The sequence below is a fragment of the Gymnoscopelus braueri genome, assembly GCF_963280865.1.
Source record: "Gymnoscopelus braueri genome assembly, chromosome: 8".
In the NCBI taxonomy this organism is placed as follows: domain Eukaryota; kingdom Metazoa; phylum Chordata; class Actinopteri; order Myctophiformes; family Myctophidae; genus Gymnoscopelus; species Gymnoscopelus braueri.
The window spans coordinates 24,600,915-24,617,700 of record NC_137609.1 but is presented as its reverse complement, the minus strand read 5'-3'; the positions used below and the strand labels follow the sequence as shown (position 1 = coordinate 24,617,700).

Below are 16,786 nucleotides of genomic sequence, written 5' to 3'. Positions count from 1 at the left end.
CTTCACACTAACACTAATACAGGCAATACGCCTGCGGGGTGTGAAGTTGTTTGGCTGAGCCAATATATCTCAATAACAGGCATACATAGAGATTCCTTGAATTCATAGATATTTAACTATTTTTTTTTGCCATAAGAATAGGTGATTCCTATAATCTAAACCATTTGAACTCTGATATGTTGCCATTGCAACAGTAAAGAAAATTAGCTGGCATGGTTTTGACTGCTTTTTTGTGACATTTACTGAGAAAACAAATAAACGATTTTGCCTGTAGACCGCTCAGTGTCCTCCCCGAAATCAGTCACGGGTGTTTTGAGTGATATGCAATATTATGCATTATCCCGCACCAATCTGTAGACCTTTAAAAATTACAGCTAACACAACAAATCCTTTAGACTGCAATCTTCTCTGTAGCTTTGGAGAAAATAGTATTAGGAATAGTTATTACGGTAGTGTTACACACTTATTAGTTAACACAAATTAGTTAAAGCGAGCTACATTCTTTTCTGGCTAAAAATTCTGGCCCAGAAGTTTGATATTACTGACACCGGGTGGCGCTCTAACATCTCTATTGTACTTGCATAATGTGCTTCAACAGTAAGATGAGAGAATTGTCCACAGATGTTGGATTTCTCTAACATGCCTCTCATTCCCAAATTCTGACATTAAAGCCCCTTTGTTTACTAGAATCACAAATATTTATTATTGCAGGTGTTTCTATGGAAATCTCAACTTATTCCACCAATAGCTATTTTATATAGTCCTCTCTTAATAAGAGGTTATGGTTTCTTCATACCTAACTGTACTGTACCTAAGCTGGGATTTTTCCATATTACAAGCTTGGTATTGCGACAGAACATCAGATTCCCTCCTATGTGGAAGTGAATAAAGTTTTGTTAGGATTACCTTGCTGCCTATGTTCCATAAACATCTTATTGTGGTTGGAGTGTGGAACAGGTGTTTGCATATGTGGTGTATGACTGCATAAAGGATGGGGGAAGCCTTTCCTGTGCTGCCAAATCAGTTGGAGCAGAATGTCTAGTGACAATGTGTCGCTGGGTTCCAGTGGAAGTTTTCTGTATGTGTGTGTGTGTGCACGTGCTAAGGACCTACAAGTTCTGACACAGCGTGCTGCCCCCCCCCTTGTTGTAACCATATGTCTTCTCTGTTTTTAACACCATCTCTGAATCTACTTCCTCTTAAATGAGCCAAGTCAACTAATAATCTTGTATAAGCCATTAGAATTTCAATCTTACTTGTAGGCAAGAGCAATGCCCAGAACACAATAGTAAGTAGGGCCTACTACAGCACCAGCCTAATGTCTTCTACGTATATCTCATATATATGTCATCAGGTGGACAGGCATCAAATGGAGAGAGACTAATCTTGAAACTCAGTGTTGCACAAGAACAAAGACACAACAAAACTCTAATTATAGCAAGTATAGTCTCTGGGCTGGCAAACATCTACCGATTCTCTAATGCTAGTCCTGAATATCTTTATTTAAATGTTTTATGTCACGAGTCCCAAAGCATTGCTAGTGGACCTCATTAGAAGAATCTTGGAGTGGCTCCCACCAATGCCATAGTCCACACGCTATAAGGCTTTACACGTACAACATGAGGCTACATTTTTCATGAGGTAGCCATATATTCTAACTGGGTGTAACTGAATGGTATTCTCCAACCTTATCAGGCCATGCTAATATTCAGCCAAAACCACATCAATCATTTCTCTGTAGATTTGTTTTGACATAGCTCGCACCCATAGCAAGATCAGAGGAATAACAGAAGTAATTACGTATGAACACGCCTCTCCAACATCATCCTATAGGGGATCCTGTCAAACACAGTCTGCAGTCTGCAGTTGTCGTTTGTGTCAGCAAGACGGCTATAAAGAAGTAAAGGCCATGACATCATTGACAGTGTCAAGGGTCATCGGACATTCTGATGGCCTAACAAGGCTTTCTGTATGAATTTCATTAGTTAAAAGTACCCACATTAGGATCAATCACATCAGTCATGAAATGAATTGACTCTTTAATCAATCGAATTGATTTATGGTATTTTCAACTGACACAAAGGCATGACAAAGGGATACATCTGTCAGCCTGAATTTGACCACTGGACCACAGGGACCCAATAACATTAAGCTGGAATCAACTCTTGTGTTGAGAGACATGGTTATCAGCGCTAACAATTGTTAACAGACACTGTCAATATCTTGTTTAGAAAGATACCAAAACACTCTCCACACTGCCTCAAGTTCTCATGAAGCAGCGAATGCTGGTTTCTAATAAGGGTGTGATTAACTGAATGGATTATTCAGTCTGTAGTGACTCTAGCAGTGAATCAGTGTGGCCCCTACAGAGAGGTCATTTCTTTTCATGGCGTGGCTCTTCATGAGGCTAGCCATCTATAAAAGGGTCGGAATATGTATGAATGTGCTTGCTTGCGTGCGTGTGTTTTGTGTCTGTCCGGAACTAATTTCACAAACCGCTGGAGTCTGGACCAACCAACACCAAAAGTTAAAGGCCCAATCAAGAGTTGTTTTGAACATAAATTTTGGTTGATGGAAAATATGTCATTTGGAACTTTTTTACCCTCATAAATCTAAATATAGGTTTGTTTTACTTCAGTGGTGACAAACATTAACAATATAAATAAAAACTATTAGGCAGCAATAAATACATAAATAACATATATTATTATTATTATTTTGTAAGACAGCACATATCCTGTTGAAACAAAGTTACAGCTATCTAAAATAATAATAAGGTAATAGTTCCATTGATTGCCTATGTAGTGTGATGGCTTATTTTGTCTTATTTCACTTTGATTGTATTCTCTTTGATACATTACACAAGAAAATATTTCTCGAAGTTATTATTTATTCATTTAAAGTGTGCTTGCTTAACCTCTTGGGAAAATATCCAAAAGCAAAACAAACCAAAAAAAAGCAAAACAGCGATGAGACACGAAATAATCTTTTAATGTCAGATACTCCAGAAAGTAGACACTCTGTGAAGGCAGGTTATTGGTAGACACTTCCTAAGCAGGCTTTATGCACTCTTTGAAATCCTCCGGTTTCCCCGCCCCCCCACATCTGTTTTTTTTATTGATTGAATACTTTATTTACAGTTTGCGAAAAAAAAGCACAGAGAGTACAGTTCAATACAAAAGGATGCTAAAAGGATTAAACTCAAGAAAGCACTGGCTTGTTTCCATTGGGGTCCTATACTATGCTACAAACAGACAGACTGACAGGTGTTTGACACTATGGTTCGACACAAAGCTTCATGATGTTTAGAAGTAAAAGAGTGAAATAAACAACTTAATAATGTATTGTTACACCTCATGGAAGTAGAGTAGAGTTGTCAGGGGGTTAAAACGGCTGTGTCACGTGTGTGACAGTTGAAAGAGAAGTACATTTTCTTCATAACAAACTGCAACTGAGTTTATTCTCCAGGTGAGCAGTTAGCTATCTACAGTTAGTCGCTTAGCATGAAGATTTCCTTGCAATTAGTATTATTATTATTTTACTTGGTAAACCAAAACTAGTCACGATAAAGCACTGTGTGCTGCGACGTGATGTGCTGTGTTTGATTGTAATACCACCAGATAGGGAGGAAAAAATAAATCAATATTTGTTGGCAAGATAACCATGTTTACTATTAAACTATTTATTTGTTTGATGAAATGAAAGCATGAATGACATTTTCAAGGTCTGCAAATGATGACAAAACGAAGGACTTGATTTTAGCAACGTTTCTGAGCTGGAAGAAGCATGATTTTACAACACTTCACTTGACCATTGAAGGACAAGTCATATAGCTATATGTATATCTACATGTCTATATAACAAGTACTCTGCTCAATCTAGGCATTATCATTTTCTTTTGTAAGTGCAGTTCTACCATTATGGCAGTAATTATTACACAATTGACCATTTACAGTAATAAAACCTGTGTCCATGTAGCTCAGTCTGCAGAGCTCTTTGGACCACAAGGTCATGGATTTGATCCCGGGCACCGCCAACTCAGCGTTTGAGTAGCACGGCTTGCATGCGACAAGTCGTGTGGCAAGTACTGGGAGCTGATGGTAGGTGTGGCACTCCACCTCAGCAATCCATCTCCCAGGGTTCTGGCGTATTGTTGTAACAGGGATAGACTCCCACGTTTCTCTGCTGATGCCAACAGTAAGCCTCTCCGACCTACTTACTTACTTCGTAATAAAAGCATAAAATGTAAAAATACTATTTTCATGTTTTGATTGATTGATTGAATACTTTATTAGACAGAAATGTAAACAGCACGAGGTACAGTCAGACATTTAGGCTAAAAGGATAACACAAAAACGCCCTGGAAACTTGTTTCCATTGTGGTCCTACAGTATGTATTCAATTCATCAACATAGCATAAAAATACATATCATCAAGAAGTATTAAACACTTTATGTACAGTACAAAGGAGGAAAAAAAAAATATTCAAAATATTTGACAAGAGTGGTTGAGGGCTCATCCGGGGATGAACTGGAGGGGTACTCTATCTCTCTAGCCCTGGGTTCCAAAGTTTGACCCACTTACACAACTGATGAAGTCAAGTAGAAGACGGCTCAAGGTAGGAACCTTTTTATTTCTTTGCTGCTGCTGTGTTGTATACTGTGTGTAATGAAGTGATTCAAGCTGTTGTATTATTGCTGTGATTTTGGGACCCAATGACTGGGTGGCAATGAAACATGTTCAGTGTTTGTGTTTGTCTTTGTGTTTGTGTTTGTGTTAGTGACTGTGAGTTTGTATGTTGTGTTGTGTCTGCTGCCATTGAAAGTAGTCAGTTGTAACAGGGAACAGTATATGTGTATGTGGCTCTTGGTCCCTTCAATTATGCTACAGTATGTGTGGAAGTTCAAGCTAGAGGTTTTGGGCTTTGTCATAACAGCCATCGATTCCAAATGTTCATTTGAAATAGAAGACTGATGTGGATCTACTGTTTGTCTGTGTTGTGGCTGGTGTTGAAGGTTGTGAGTTGTGACAGGGTGGCTGTAATTAGTTCATGACTGGCTTGGTGGCAAAAAAAACTATGTAGGCCTATTCCCCATGTCCATTATTCATTCATTCATTATTTCTTTCTCTCTTTCTTTCTTTCTCAAAGGATAACAACCTTTTAATTTCTTGCTGAGCTGTTGTTCTATTGTTGACATATTGTGTTGCTGTTGCTCTATTTTCAGTGAGTGAGTGTTTCTGGCTCTGGATTTGAAGGCTGGTGTGAATCTACACTGTGTAGTGTTGTTTCTGTTGCTGAAGGTAGTGAGTTGTAACAGGGAACAGTATGTATATGTAGCTCTTGGTCACTTTGATTATCCTATGTGTGAGTTTGCTGTAAAGTTCAATCTATATGTTTTTGGCTTTTTTTACTAGGTTTACCAGGTTGCAAAACCTGGTCTACATCTACACTCGCTAGTCCTGACTTTCTCACTAGTCCTGACTAGTGAGCGTGACTTTGTAAAACTGAACAAAAACTGGACTAAAATGGTCAGGGATAAAATATGACAAAAACGAATACGCATTTTCATCTAGACTAAGACTCACTAAGACTAAATCTAATTTAGCTACCAAAATTAATTAATCTCTCTTTGGCCTCTATTTCCTCTGTTTATAAAAGGGGCAAGAAAGTGAAGTCCATACTGTATACTTCATATGACGGTATTGCCTGCCGGAAATAGCCGATGTAAGAGCTCACGACGCATTGCAGATTATCTTTAGCTTTTTACCCACTTTCTCCCTAATTTAGTCGTTATGCCAATTGATTCCTCCCCACACACATTTCTGTGTTGTCACTTTTGTTTTGCTGTATCTTACTGACTCACCTACCAGTGAGGATCCCCCACCGGGAGGACGTAGAGCCTTCGTCCTACTCCTCCCACCCAACACTCCCTGCTGACAGGTACCGCCCCCAGCCCGTAGGAATACGTGCAGTGACAATTATCACCCTCCCCGCCCGGCTTCCCTCCACCGAACATCGGCCAGTTGTGTTCGTATAGAGTAGACGCTTGACAAAGCCGCATGTACCACAGTGGATTCGAAACCACGACCTCTGTGGTGCTGAGCAGGCACTTTACCACTGCGCCACCCAAGCTCCCGCAATGGGCTTTTAGATCTACTATTTTTGTCGTGTGACACCGTGGTACGACTGAGCATAAATGAAGGAGGGGGTACGTGGCACAAGTACCCACTTCAGTCTACAGCTTGGCAGCGGCAACAATGGCCAAAGGCCTAAAGTCAACAGGGGTAGACCCTTTGGCACAGCCTGACACTGAATGTTTTGCTTGTGTGTGCAGATTGTATCCGTCTGTCTGAAAAAGAGAGACACAACAATGAAAGAGGAGGCAGTAATGAGAGAACAAGTGATGAGGGATTGAAGAGACTGAGAGAGAGCCTTTTTGATGGTTGCATGTATGTGATCCTTTATAGTCGGGAAGAATATGGCTCTTATTTTTCCCTCTGTGATTTTCGCTGATTTCCTGCTATCTGCTTAAAAATAACAGATGGATTAATTATCACAGCTGAAATGAGCATCACTATAATATAATTGATATCACCGTACTTAAAGTAGTGTGTAGTAGTTATAGTAGTAGACAGTTCTCTCTAAACTCTTGTTAACCCCCCCTACTTTTTCATTCTTGCTGTATATATTTTCTGTTCTCCAATCACTATTACTAATGCTACTATAATGAGAAAACTACACAAAGATTATTTTTTTTACTTTTACGTACCTGTACACAAGACGTAACAATAAAGAACACCTTGACCATGACTTTTGAAAGTAGTTGTAGAGTAGTTTCACTACAGCGTGTAACAGTGGAGAATTGTGTGTGTGTGTGTGTGTGTGTGTCTGTGCGTGTGCGCACGTGCGTGCGTTTATATATTTATTACCGGTACTTGTTTTTCAGATTTTTCAAACATTTGTTGTTTTTCAAACATTTGTTGTTTTTCACACTATATGTGTGTGTAGAATAATGAGCTTCATTGTACAACTACATGTGACTACATCAATAAGCAGAAATCTATTGTTGTACTTGTGAATGTACAGTATGTGTGTGCGTGTACTGTATGTAATTTATTGCTCAGCTTCCATTCACTCTTCTGAGCTCATGTCATTCATTGCCTCTGCCTGCCTCTCTGTTGCACTGCACTCTGCATTATATGGAGACACAAGTCATTCACAAAGCCCCTTGAGCCCCCCCCCCCCCACACACACACACACGCACACACACACTGCCTCACACGCATATGAGACCTGAATACAGATGCTTCTGTGGAGACACACACATACACACACACACACACACACACACACACACACACACACACACACACACACAAACTGCCTATGGAGGCTTTTCTGAATCAGCTCACGCAAGAGTGGAAACATTTCTTCTAAATATGGAATCCTGGAAGCTAAAAATGGCAACTAAACCCAGCCGACATCATTCACTTGAGGACAAGTCAAGCATAAGCTTATGTTTAATTCAGGAAACTGTGGTATTTATAAATCACACTCCCCCCGCCGATGAAACTTTAATCCAATCGTGGTGTATGACTGACATGGATGTTATAGCACTATGTACACTGTCAATTTACATTACATCCTTGTTAGTAAGCATGAAAATTAAATTAATCCCTGATTGCATTGGGACCTCATCAGGACCCCTGAGCTCTGTGCTTCAGTGCCTAGAGGAGAATAAGGAATGATCGTTATAATTGGTCTGATGGCCGGGGAAAACCCTGCTGCCGCTGCAACTACTTTGGTAGATAGTGTTCCTGACACGCCGCATGCCATTCACGACTTCTCACATCCTTCGTTTCTCTTTCCTGCATTGACATTGCTCAGTTATCTGTGAAACCACATTGCTTGGTCACTCCACACACACATGGGTGGACAATGAGGGGCAGGGGACATCACGTCTTTCCACTTGAACACAATGTTGGCTGCATTAATGATACAGTAAAGACTGCAGATGGGGGTGTCTTGGGGGGTGTTGCAGAGCCACTCATTCATCCTTGCAGAATCTCCAGCTCACGGCGGCGGTCTCACGCATGGGGAGCTGAAGGTCGGTCTATACCTCTGGGCCTGACGCTCATTTACACCCATGCAGAAAGGTCTTTGATCTCTCTGTCCAGCTATGAATGAACATTAGTACTACTGCTGCTGGCATATGCACCACCACGTAAAAGTGCAATATTGTGAGTTTCAATGCAATATTGCACGATTGCTCAGATTCTGTGTATACAGTAGAAGCCATGGAATAACCCATACAGATTTACAGAGTATGATCTGCACTTCCTACGCATTGTCTATTGCAAAGAGATCGCACACAAAAATGTAAAGATGAAATGCAGTCGGTGACTTCTGTGAGGTTTCCGTGCACTATAATTTCTCAGTTTGCTGTAGTGAGGGTTATTTCTAGAGCGTGAAGCAGGTTGGAAACGGTAATGAGAGTGCCTGCAGGGAGAGGTGAGAGATTCACAGTGGAGGTGTGATAGCAGTGGAGAGGACACTTCTTATATCACAGATTACTTAGAATTCCATCTAGACAGATTGTTCTCTCTTCCTGAGGCTGGTTGCCAGGTTTCAGGATTCCTTCTCTAATCTTTTTTTCTCAGTAGTCTCTGCAAGGGACGTTATAATATGATGATTACACAAGTACGTAAGGCCAAAACTGTGAGGAGAAAGCCCTTGTAAATGTAAAGTGGTCCTGTTCTTAACCCCAGAACACTAACGTTGAATATTATCACACCATCACTAACGTTGGGTATATTTTACCCAATATAATATATTCCATAAAAAATACTTCTCATCAAAAATATATTAAAGTACAACAATACATGGCAAATTGAGGTACTCTTCTTTATGTTTCAATATAAAATATCACAAAAAATATCATCGGGGGCACTATAAAAAAAAGCAATACCATAATAAGACCTCAATAGGCAAAATCTGCGAAAAATGTGTGAAATGTTAACAAATAATTCGTAAAATAAATAAATAATGGAGCTAGGAACTTCTTTGGTCCACCCATTCCCAGGACATGTGAGCCTTGTCCAGTGAAGGCACAGTCTCCCTACATGACCGACAACTGTTCTTTTTTACTCTCTATCACTAACATCGGGTGAAAATCACCCAATCACCCAAAAACCAGGGATGGGGCAGGGAAACAAGCCTACCTTCGATGATGTCACTGAGTAGCCTGAAGGTACCCAAGAACCCACCCACCTCAGACATCAGCAACCAACGTTAGTGTTCCAGGGTTAATTGTAGACCTGTTCGAGGTTTATATCCGTTAAAGGAGAGCACTTGGACTGTCAGTCCAAGTGCTTGCTCATGAGTGAATTGTATGAATTGTCTATTATGTGTGTCTTGAAACAAATAGGCATTATATAAATAACATTGAATGATTGGTTTGGGCAAAGAATAACAACAGTTCCTCATAAGATGTAGTCCAACCAGAATTCATTATGAGAAAGCATAATTAAACACTTATTTTCAACATGGCCCCAAATATGAAACAATATGTTAAATGCCGTAGCTGCTGTTACATGAAGTACTGAGTAAGTTTCATGTTACCAGAGGTCCACGACACTTATTCAAAGTCTACTCTATTATGTTATATATGTAGGTTCTATGTTCAATCTTAAAATAGTTCCTGAACAGTTGACATTTTGTAGATACTGTTTTAATTCAACAGCAGCTATTTTTAATCTAAATTTAATGTGTGTTAAATGGTCCACCCTCTGTGATTTTAAGTGGTAAAGTGCAAATGGAATTTCCATGGCTTGTTAGAAATGCTCCCCCTTTCCTGTCTACGCCCCAATGTTTCCTGTCTGCTGCATGACTAGGTGTGTTGACTTTTACAAAGATTGGAACATCTAGGGGCAGATACTGGTCTAACTGTGGGAAAAGGTTATAATGGGTGCTTTGGTTTATCCAGCGAATAGCCCAAAACGAATGTGCATCAGTTCTTCACCGTTAGTTCCCTCTGAGCCCACTACTCTTCCTTACCTCTAAACAAAGATTTTGGTCAATATTTGGCACGAAGGAGGTCTCAGGTAGACGGTCCATCTCAAACACAGCCCCGCCTAATTAAAGGTCTTACTGTACCTTGAACCTTTTTTCTTTCAGATATTCTTAAGCCAAAGCTGTAATATATACTTAGTTAGCATAGCCTTCTCATAGACAAGTCCATTAGTGCCATTGGCTTCCATGTAAGGTAATTCTGCCTCTTCTAATGAACCTCACCACACTGACAGCCTTTAGATTTGAACTTCCTTGTTTCCTGTGAAGGTAAATATTATGTTTTCTCGTTACATCCACACCCATGGATGGAGCTCTGTGTCTACCTAGTTGACGAGTCGGTGTTGTGTCAGTGAGTTAAGGGGACTGCAGAATTATTTTTACAGAATTGAGCCTTATACACAACCCCGGCTGACTGCCCCTGAACAATAAAGTACTTCATTCACAGACGAACTAAGGCCTGCTCTTCTCTCAACGTGATAAAAATCCAGCCTTTGTGAGTCCATCCAGAAATGGAGAAAAACATGGGTTCATGGCAACCAGAGTTCAGCCCCCTAGTGTGTGTTGTGAAAGAGTCTATACATTACCTTCTTCCATTCATCTTCTTTTGCCTTGCTAGTCTCATATCACATTTCTACACCTTGCATTCACTGACAGTTGCGGTGCAAATATTGTGGATGTGTTTTGCACGCACGCAACGCACGCACGCACGCACGCACGCACGCACGCACGCACGCACGCACGCACGCACGCACGCACGCACGCACGCACGCACGCACGCACGCACGCACGCACGCACGCACGCACACACACACACACACACACACACACACACACACACACACACACACACACACACACACACACACACACACACACACACACACACTGGTAGCTCTTATTCAGGTTGGATGATGCATCATGAATATTGATATTAACCTACCATACCTCAAAGTTGTTTCCTTGAAAGCCATCATCAGACTATTGTTGAGGAATGGGCTTAAAGGTTTCTATTTCCATCCCATACGATTCTTTTGACAGAGCATTTGCTTCTTTTTTTGTGTAAGAAATAAGGATAAGGACAATGTGGTAGAATCTACAATATTACCCTATTGATGTGCCTGGGTTGTTTCCCTTGATACAACATGAAGAACATGTTTAGCCCATTTCTATAGGATTTACTGTAAAAACATTATGCTGTCTAATATGAAACTACTCAACGTGAATGTGTTGCAGCTATTTTAGTTAGTGGAAAAGAATACACTGCAGAATAATACAGAAAAATGATCAGGTTGAACTGCATGTGTTCTGGTGTTGGTGTATTGGTGTGACTGGAATTAGTTTGTTACTTGTTATAGGCTAATGTTGATTATATGTTTATTTTTATTTTTCTAAGAATAAGACATCTACATTGTGTCTCATTTGCAAGTAATTTTCATATACTTAGTATGTCAGCATCTGTTACATAAAAGAAGCATTCTGTGACATTTCAAATAAGCGGTTACTAATACAATGAATGTACAAAATGTCTCATTTACATGAGTAGGCAGCTCATTTATTCTTTCATAAATCAAGTGTTTTATTTTGCGAATTCTGCGAATATCTGATAAAAAATAAAAATGTCACAGACCTGGAAAATGAGGCAACACAGTGGAATGAATTGATTAAATAACTTTATTTGATCATTTACATAGACATGTACATTTTATACCAACCCCCCAAGGGAGGATCACAGTTCAGCTCTAGAATAATATTGTTCCAACTTCTTTTTTTTCTTTTTTTTACTTGTATTGTCTTGTGTTCACTTGCTCTAAAAAATAAAAATAAAACCTCTGTTTTCTGCTCAACATCAGAAATAGGTTTCTTTATACATGGTTCTTGTATGACAAGAAAGAGCACATTCTCAATACATCACTTCAGTGATTATTCATATAGAATTACATGTACATAAATTTGGCAAGGTGAAAATCCATTCATGACCCATCTGACCAGAGCCAACTTCCCCTTCTGATGTTAGTGATAGAATGTCAGCACTTACTGTGAGCATGACGTGTCAGTCCTCTATGCCAGAGGTGGTGAAGTGGATGCTAGTCAATGGTTAAAACAAATCCCTGATCATTAAGCGTGCAAAAAACAAAATAGTTTATCTGTTCTTAAGTGGGACAAAACAAACAGAATAAATGCAGTAATATTGTGCCTTAAAGCAATCAATACAATTGTCTCAAAATCACATTGGAATTCTGTGTGTGTGTGTGTGTGTGTGTGTGTGTGTGTGTGTGTGTGTGTGTGTGTGTGTGTGCGTGTGCGTGTGCGTGTGCGTGTGCGTGTGCGCGCGCGCGTGTGTGTGTGTGTGTGTGTGTGTGTGTGTGTGTGTGTGTGTGTGTGTGTGTGTTTACAACATGTATATGAGATGCCCAATTCATGATCACAGTAAACATGACGGATCTTAGTGATGTAAAAAGGTTTTGTGTTGTTTCATTGTGATACAATAAGATGAACATACAGGCATTTATAAACCCAAACACAAACAACAAATTGTACTATACTTAAACCTTAAACTTCCCTTTACAGATTCTTCTTCATTATAAGAAACAAATAAATACATTGCATCCAAGCGATCATTTACAATATATTAAAATTGCTGCATGATATAGCTATATATATATATCTCTAGTGTATTTTTACTTTATTTTATAAAAACCCATTTGGTAAAAAGAAAAGGCAAAGATAATCAGTAAAAGAAACGGTAAGAAGCTTAATTCATTAAGAGGACGTAGGTGCGTAAACACGTTAGGTTGGACAGAATCACATTCAGAAGAGCTCCACATTGTTGGATAGAAGCTAAAGCTAATTATCTGGCAACAAGGTCACACAGCCCACACAGCTAGCATGAGTCAGAGTCACACTCACACACCAATGCTACAAGAACTATCTCAAAGCCTCCCTTCATGTCTCTACTAAGTTCAATCTATCATCCTTTCTCACAGGCTTTTCATAGGTCCATTAGGTTCCCTTTTTTCCCTTTCTGCTGAAGACAAAATCCAAACCTTTAGTGGCATTAAGGGTGACATGGTACAAAATAGTATTTTTTTGTCTCCCTTCAGATTTCAATTACATTTTTGATTGACATTGATTGACAACTATAGTCTTCCTCACTGAGTATTTTGTTGCATGAGATTGCATTGAGTTTGCATAACCACAAATATGATGGTGCATAGACTGATGGGGAAATAGAATAGAGGCAATCATGTCTTCTGCCCCTTGCACAGTTCAGTGTAATTTTAAGCCTTATACATGTACTCTTATCTCCTTTTATTTGCGTGGCCACTCAGCTTTTATATAATACCTTAACTCCAAGCTTCAAATGTCTTTCTCTCTCTGGCTGTGGTGACTTCCGTTAACAGTTGCATTTCTGTTTCAGTGGGATTCCTTGCTTATCTTTTATCACTGATTTAAAAAAAAAAAGGTTTCCATCACAGTCTACCTTGGTGCCAATAGATTTCCCGGTCCTGTCGGTTTTGAATTCTCCAATAACCTGATGACCGTGACACCACCTTTTCAAGGGACCCTTTCTTCCACTCCAAGGAATGAGATAGCTACAGTTTCGAGGGGAGGTGGGCAATGTTCACAAGGCTTGCTATTGTAACCAAAAAGGATTAGAATCCATCATTAAAAGTGACTCTACTAGTCTCTATGAGGGTGTTCTGTTGTCCAGAAATTCAAAACCAGCCAACACAGAGCTATCCTTTAAAGGGGAACACAGCTCACTGATAAGTCAGTGTGGATGAAAGGTTGGTTTTACCAACATTTAGTTCCTTGTATTGCTTCTCTAGTACGCAGACAAAGACTAAATACTGTACATCTTAAAATGGCTAAACCAAAGAGTCTATACCAAAGCATTACATATTTGGGGGAAAACGATATATACATTATAAGTTATAAAACATGATCCAGTGTCATTCCTAAATTGCCTAAACAATCATAGGCAGCAAACCTCCAGTTTCAAATTCAACCTCACACAGAATTAAAATAAGAAAAACAAAATCACAAGAAACCTTGTGAGAAATAATGTGCAGAAATCTCTTACTGTTTGTGTTCTCTGGTACTGTCTGCATTGATGAGTGCTAAAAATATATATACATAATGGGATCAACAAAACAAACAGCTCACATGCACTGTTAATGTGAAAGTCTCCAAGTCTTAAGGCTGATTCACTGACCTTTAGACATTAACACTTTTTGGCTATTTCTTTCCTATGTTTACATACACACCAATAGTTTAAACATTAAGGTAGTTATGAGATAGCTGCAATTTAGACATGGTTGATGTAAACATCTTAATATATAATATATTTGTTTTATTAAGTTTATATCCTAATTAAGATGCAGACTACTTGCACCATTTGTTGACATTATCAGAACAGTTTTTCTATACAGAAAGGACCAACGTTGTTCGTAACATATTGTAAAGACTGCCTCAAACAGGAGTATTTCTAGAGGCTGTGTCTTCGAAAGAGCTGTAAACGACTTAATCAAATCTTCCTCATAATCACCGTAAGGGCAATGATTAGATTGCTGTGTGCATGTAAACATGGCTAAGATGCCATGAGAGTTGGCGGTGGTCAGTGCAAAGTCTGTGAAGGAATGTAATGACGCTATGGCACTTGGTGCAGGTAGACAGCCAATGCAACAGACAGAAAGACAGACAAACAAACAGACAGACTGACCATCGGACGGGACAGGACAAGTTCGTGGTCAGCATTCAGTAGTATGGCATTGGAAGGGGCCACTCGCCCCCGGATGGTTCAATGTGGATCCTGGCAGACAGAGGTGACGAGGACACCAGCTGTCACTTGGCTGCAACACGGTGCTGTGTGCCCAGGATTTAGAGGCGTCTTTAGCCACTTTAACCCTGGCGTCCCTCTTTCGGGGAAGTTGTTATAGGTGAAACTTTTCAAAGATTTTTAAAAACAGCTGATATACAAGCTCACAACGCGTCACGTTATGACGAGTTGTGAGGTTGTAGATCGGCTATACGAATGTTTTTGAATAGGGCTCAAGTGGTTAAGGAGGAGCCAGACGCTTCCCTCTTTCCAGTTACAAACAAGCCTCTGAAAGCATGTACAAAATAGGAGCGTCAGCCAGGATGAGGATGGTTCTTATGATGACAACGAGGAGGAAACTATAGGTGGCTGGCTTGGATCAGGACAAGTAGATCAGCTGTCCCCCACAGCTTATTGTCCTCACTGTCATCCTTATTCATAGAGTTCAGTTGCCGCTGTAGGATGGCCCCCCCCACGTGGAGGGTCACCTGAAGAGAGAGAGAGAGAGAGAGAGAGAGAGAGAGAGAGAGAGAGAGAGAGAGAGAGAGAGAGAGAGAGGAAATGTAGGGAGATGTTAGAGCCTGCCTTCACAACAGGACATTGTCATGTAATTAATGTTGTGGTGGAGAGCCCCTTTGCCATCTGTTCAGACCAGCCTGGTCAACATGCCACCACACTACAATCTTCCTGTATGGTTATCTTCTCTATCTGTAAGGCAGAAGCAACATGGAATTGCTGAAATTGTAGGCTGCACTGATCAGGGATTTATATAATATGATATTATAAACTGGATTTATTTACAAAAGGGGATTTATTTTAACAAAGTGTGACTGAGGAAAGATAATCTGTTTTCAGATCATATGCTGTAGGAAGTGCAAATTCTTTGGCAAAATGTTATACAGTATATGCATCTATTTTTGGTGGAAAATTGTTTCATTTAATATTTTGGTGAAATATGTATGATCCATTCTGCAAAAGTGGCGACTTTTTGTCAACGAAGGACTAAAGCTGCCTAAATGCTTTATAGAGCACATTTTCTCATAGTGTCACCTTTTCAAACAAACAAATGTGTCAATTTTGAAAAAGATTACAAATAGTAATGTAGTTTAGTATATTAAAGCTTTAAAAAAGCAGTGAAAGCTTGTTTTGATCAGTTATAACATAAGCTTTTTGAAATAGCCGTAAAGCCTCAGTCTGCGAGAATTTTAACAGAACAGCAGATAGACATATTTTGCAACGCTTCACTGGCAGACAACTCCCTGCTGGTCATGGCTCGTGGTACTGAGACAAGCAACTTGCAAGAAGAGTTGAGTTTCGTGTTTCAAATAATTGTACATGATTCATGACAGGGCCAGGGGTGAGAGAATGGCATTGTCTTGGGCTTGTGGATTGGGCCTTTAATGAGAAAATAAAGCCTGGATGTAGTGCCACAAGGAATCAATTGCAAGTAGCTTTTTTTGTGTGCATTTGAGGCAGTGGCTGAGATCTCTTTAGATTGAATCATCAGAGAGATGTTCCAGTAGTTGTTGTGCTCTGTCATTAAAGTGGAACCACTCTGCCCTGGATGCTTCAGTACACAATCTGCTGCTGCTACAATAGGATTAGCGCAGGGGGCTTGGCAGTGTGCCACTCCGAGCTAGCGTCTCACTCGTGTATTACAAACACACCCCTAAGAACGCATGCATGCACATAAATAAACACACATGGGACACATGCAGTCACAAGCATGTACTGTACACACAAATGCGTGCACACACAGACACACGTGTCCCAAAGAAGCAGAAGCCCTCGCTCTGGTAAATAAACAAGAGTAATTAGATGTTTTTATTAATAATAAGAGGATTAGATGATTTTTAGAACAATGTCTTTTGTTTGCATATTCACTGAAGAGAGAT

At 39.8% G+C, this 16,786-nt stretch overlaps 1 protein-coding gene across 1 annotated transcript in view; it reads right to left on the bottom strand.

The window, feature by feature from the left end:
- Positions 1–11,725: 11,725 nt before the first annotated feature.
- spns2 (SPNS lysolipid transporter 2, sphingosine-1-phosphate) overlaps positions 11,726–16,786 on the bottom strand; it is a 72,707-nt gene continuing 67,646 nt past the window's right edge. The window contains exon 13 of the mRNA XM_080436636.1: positions 11,726–15,379. The gene's annotated coding sequence lies outside the window, so the exon portion shown is untranslated. The remainder of the gene's footprint in view (positions 15,380–16,786) is intronic.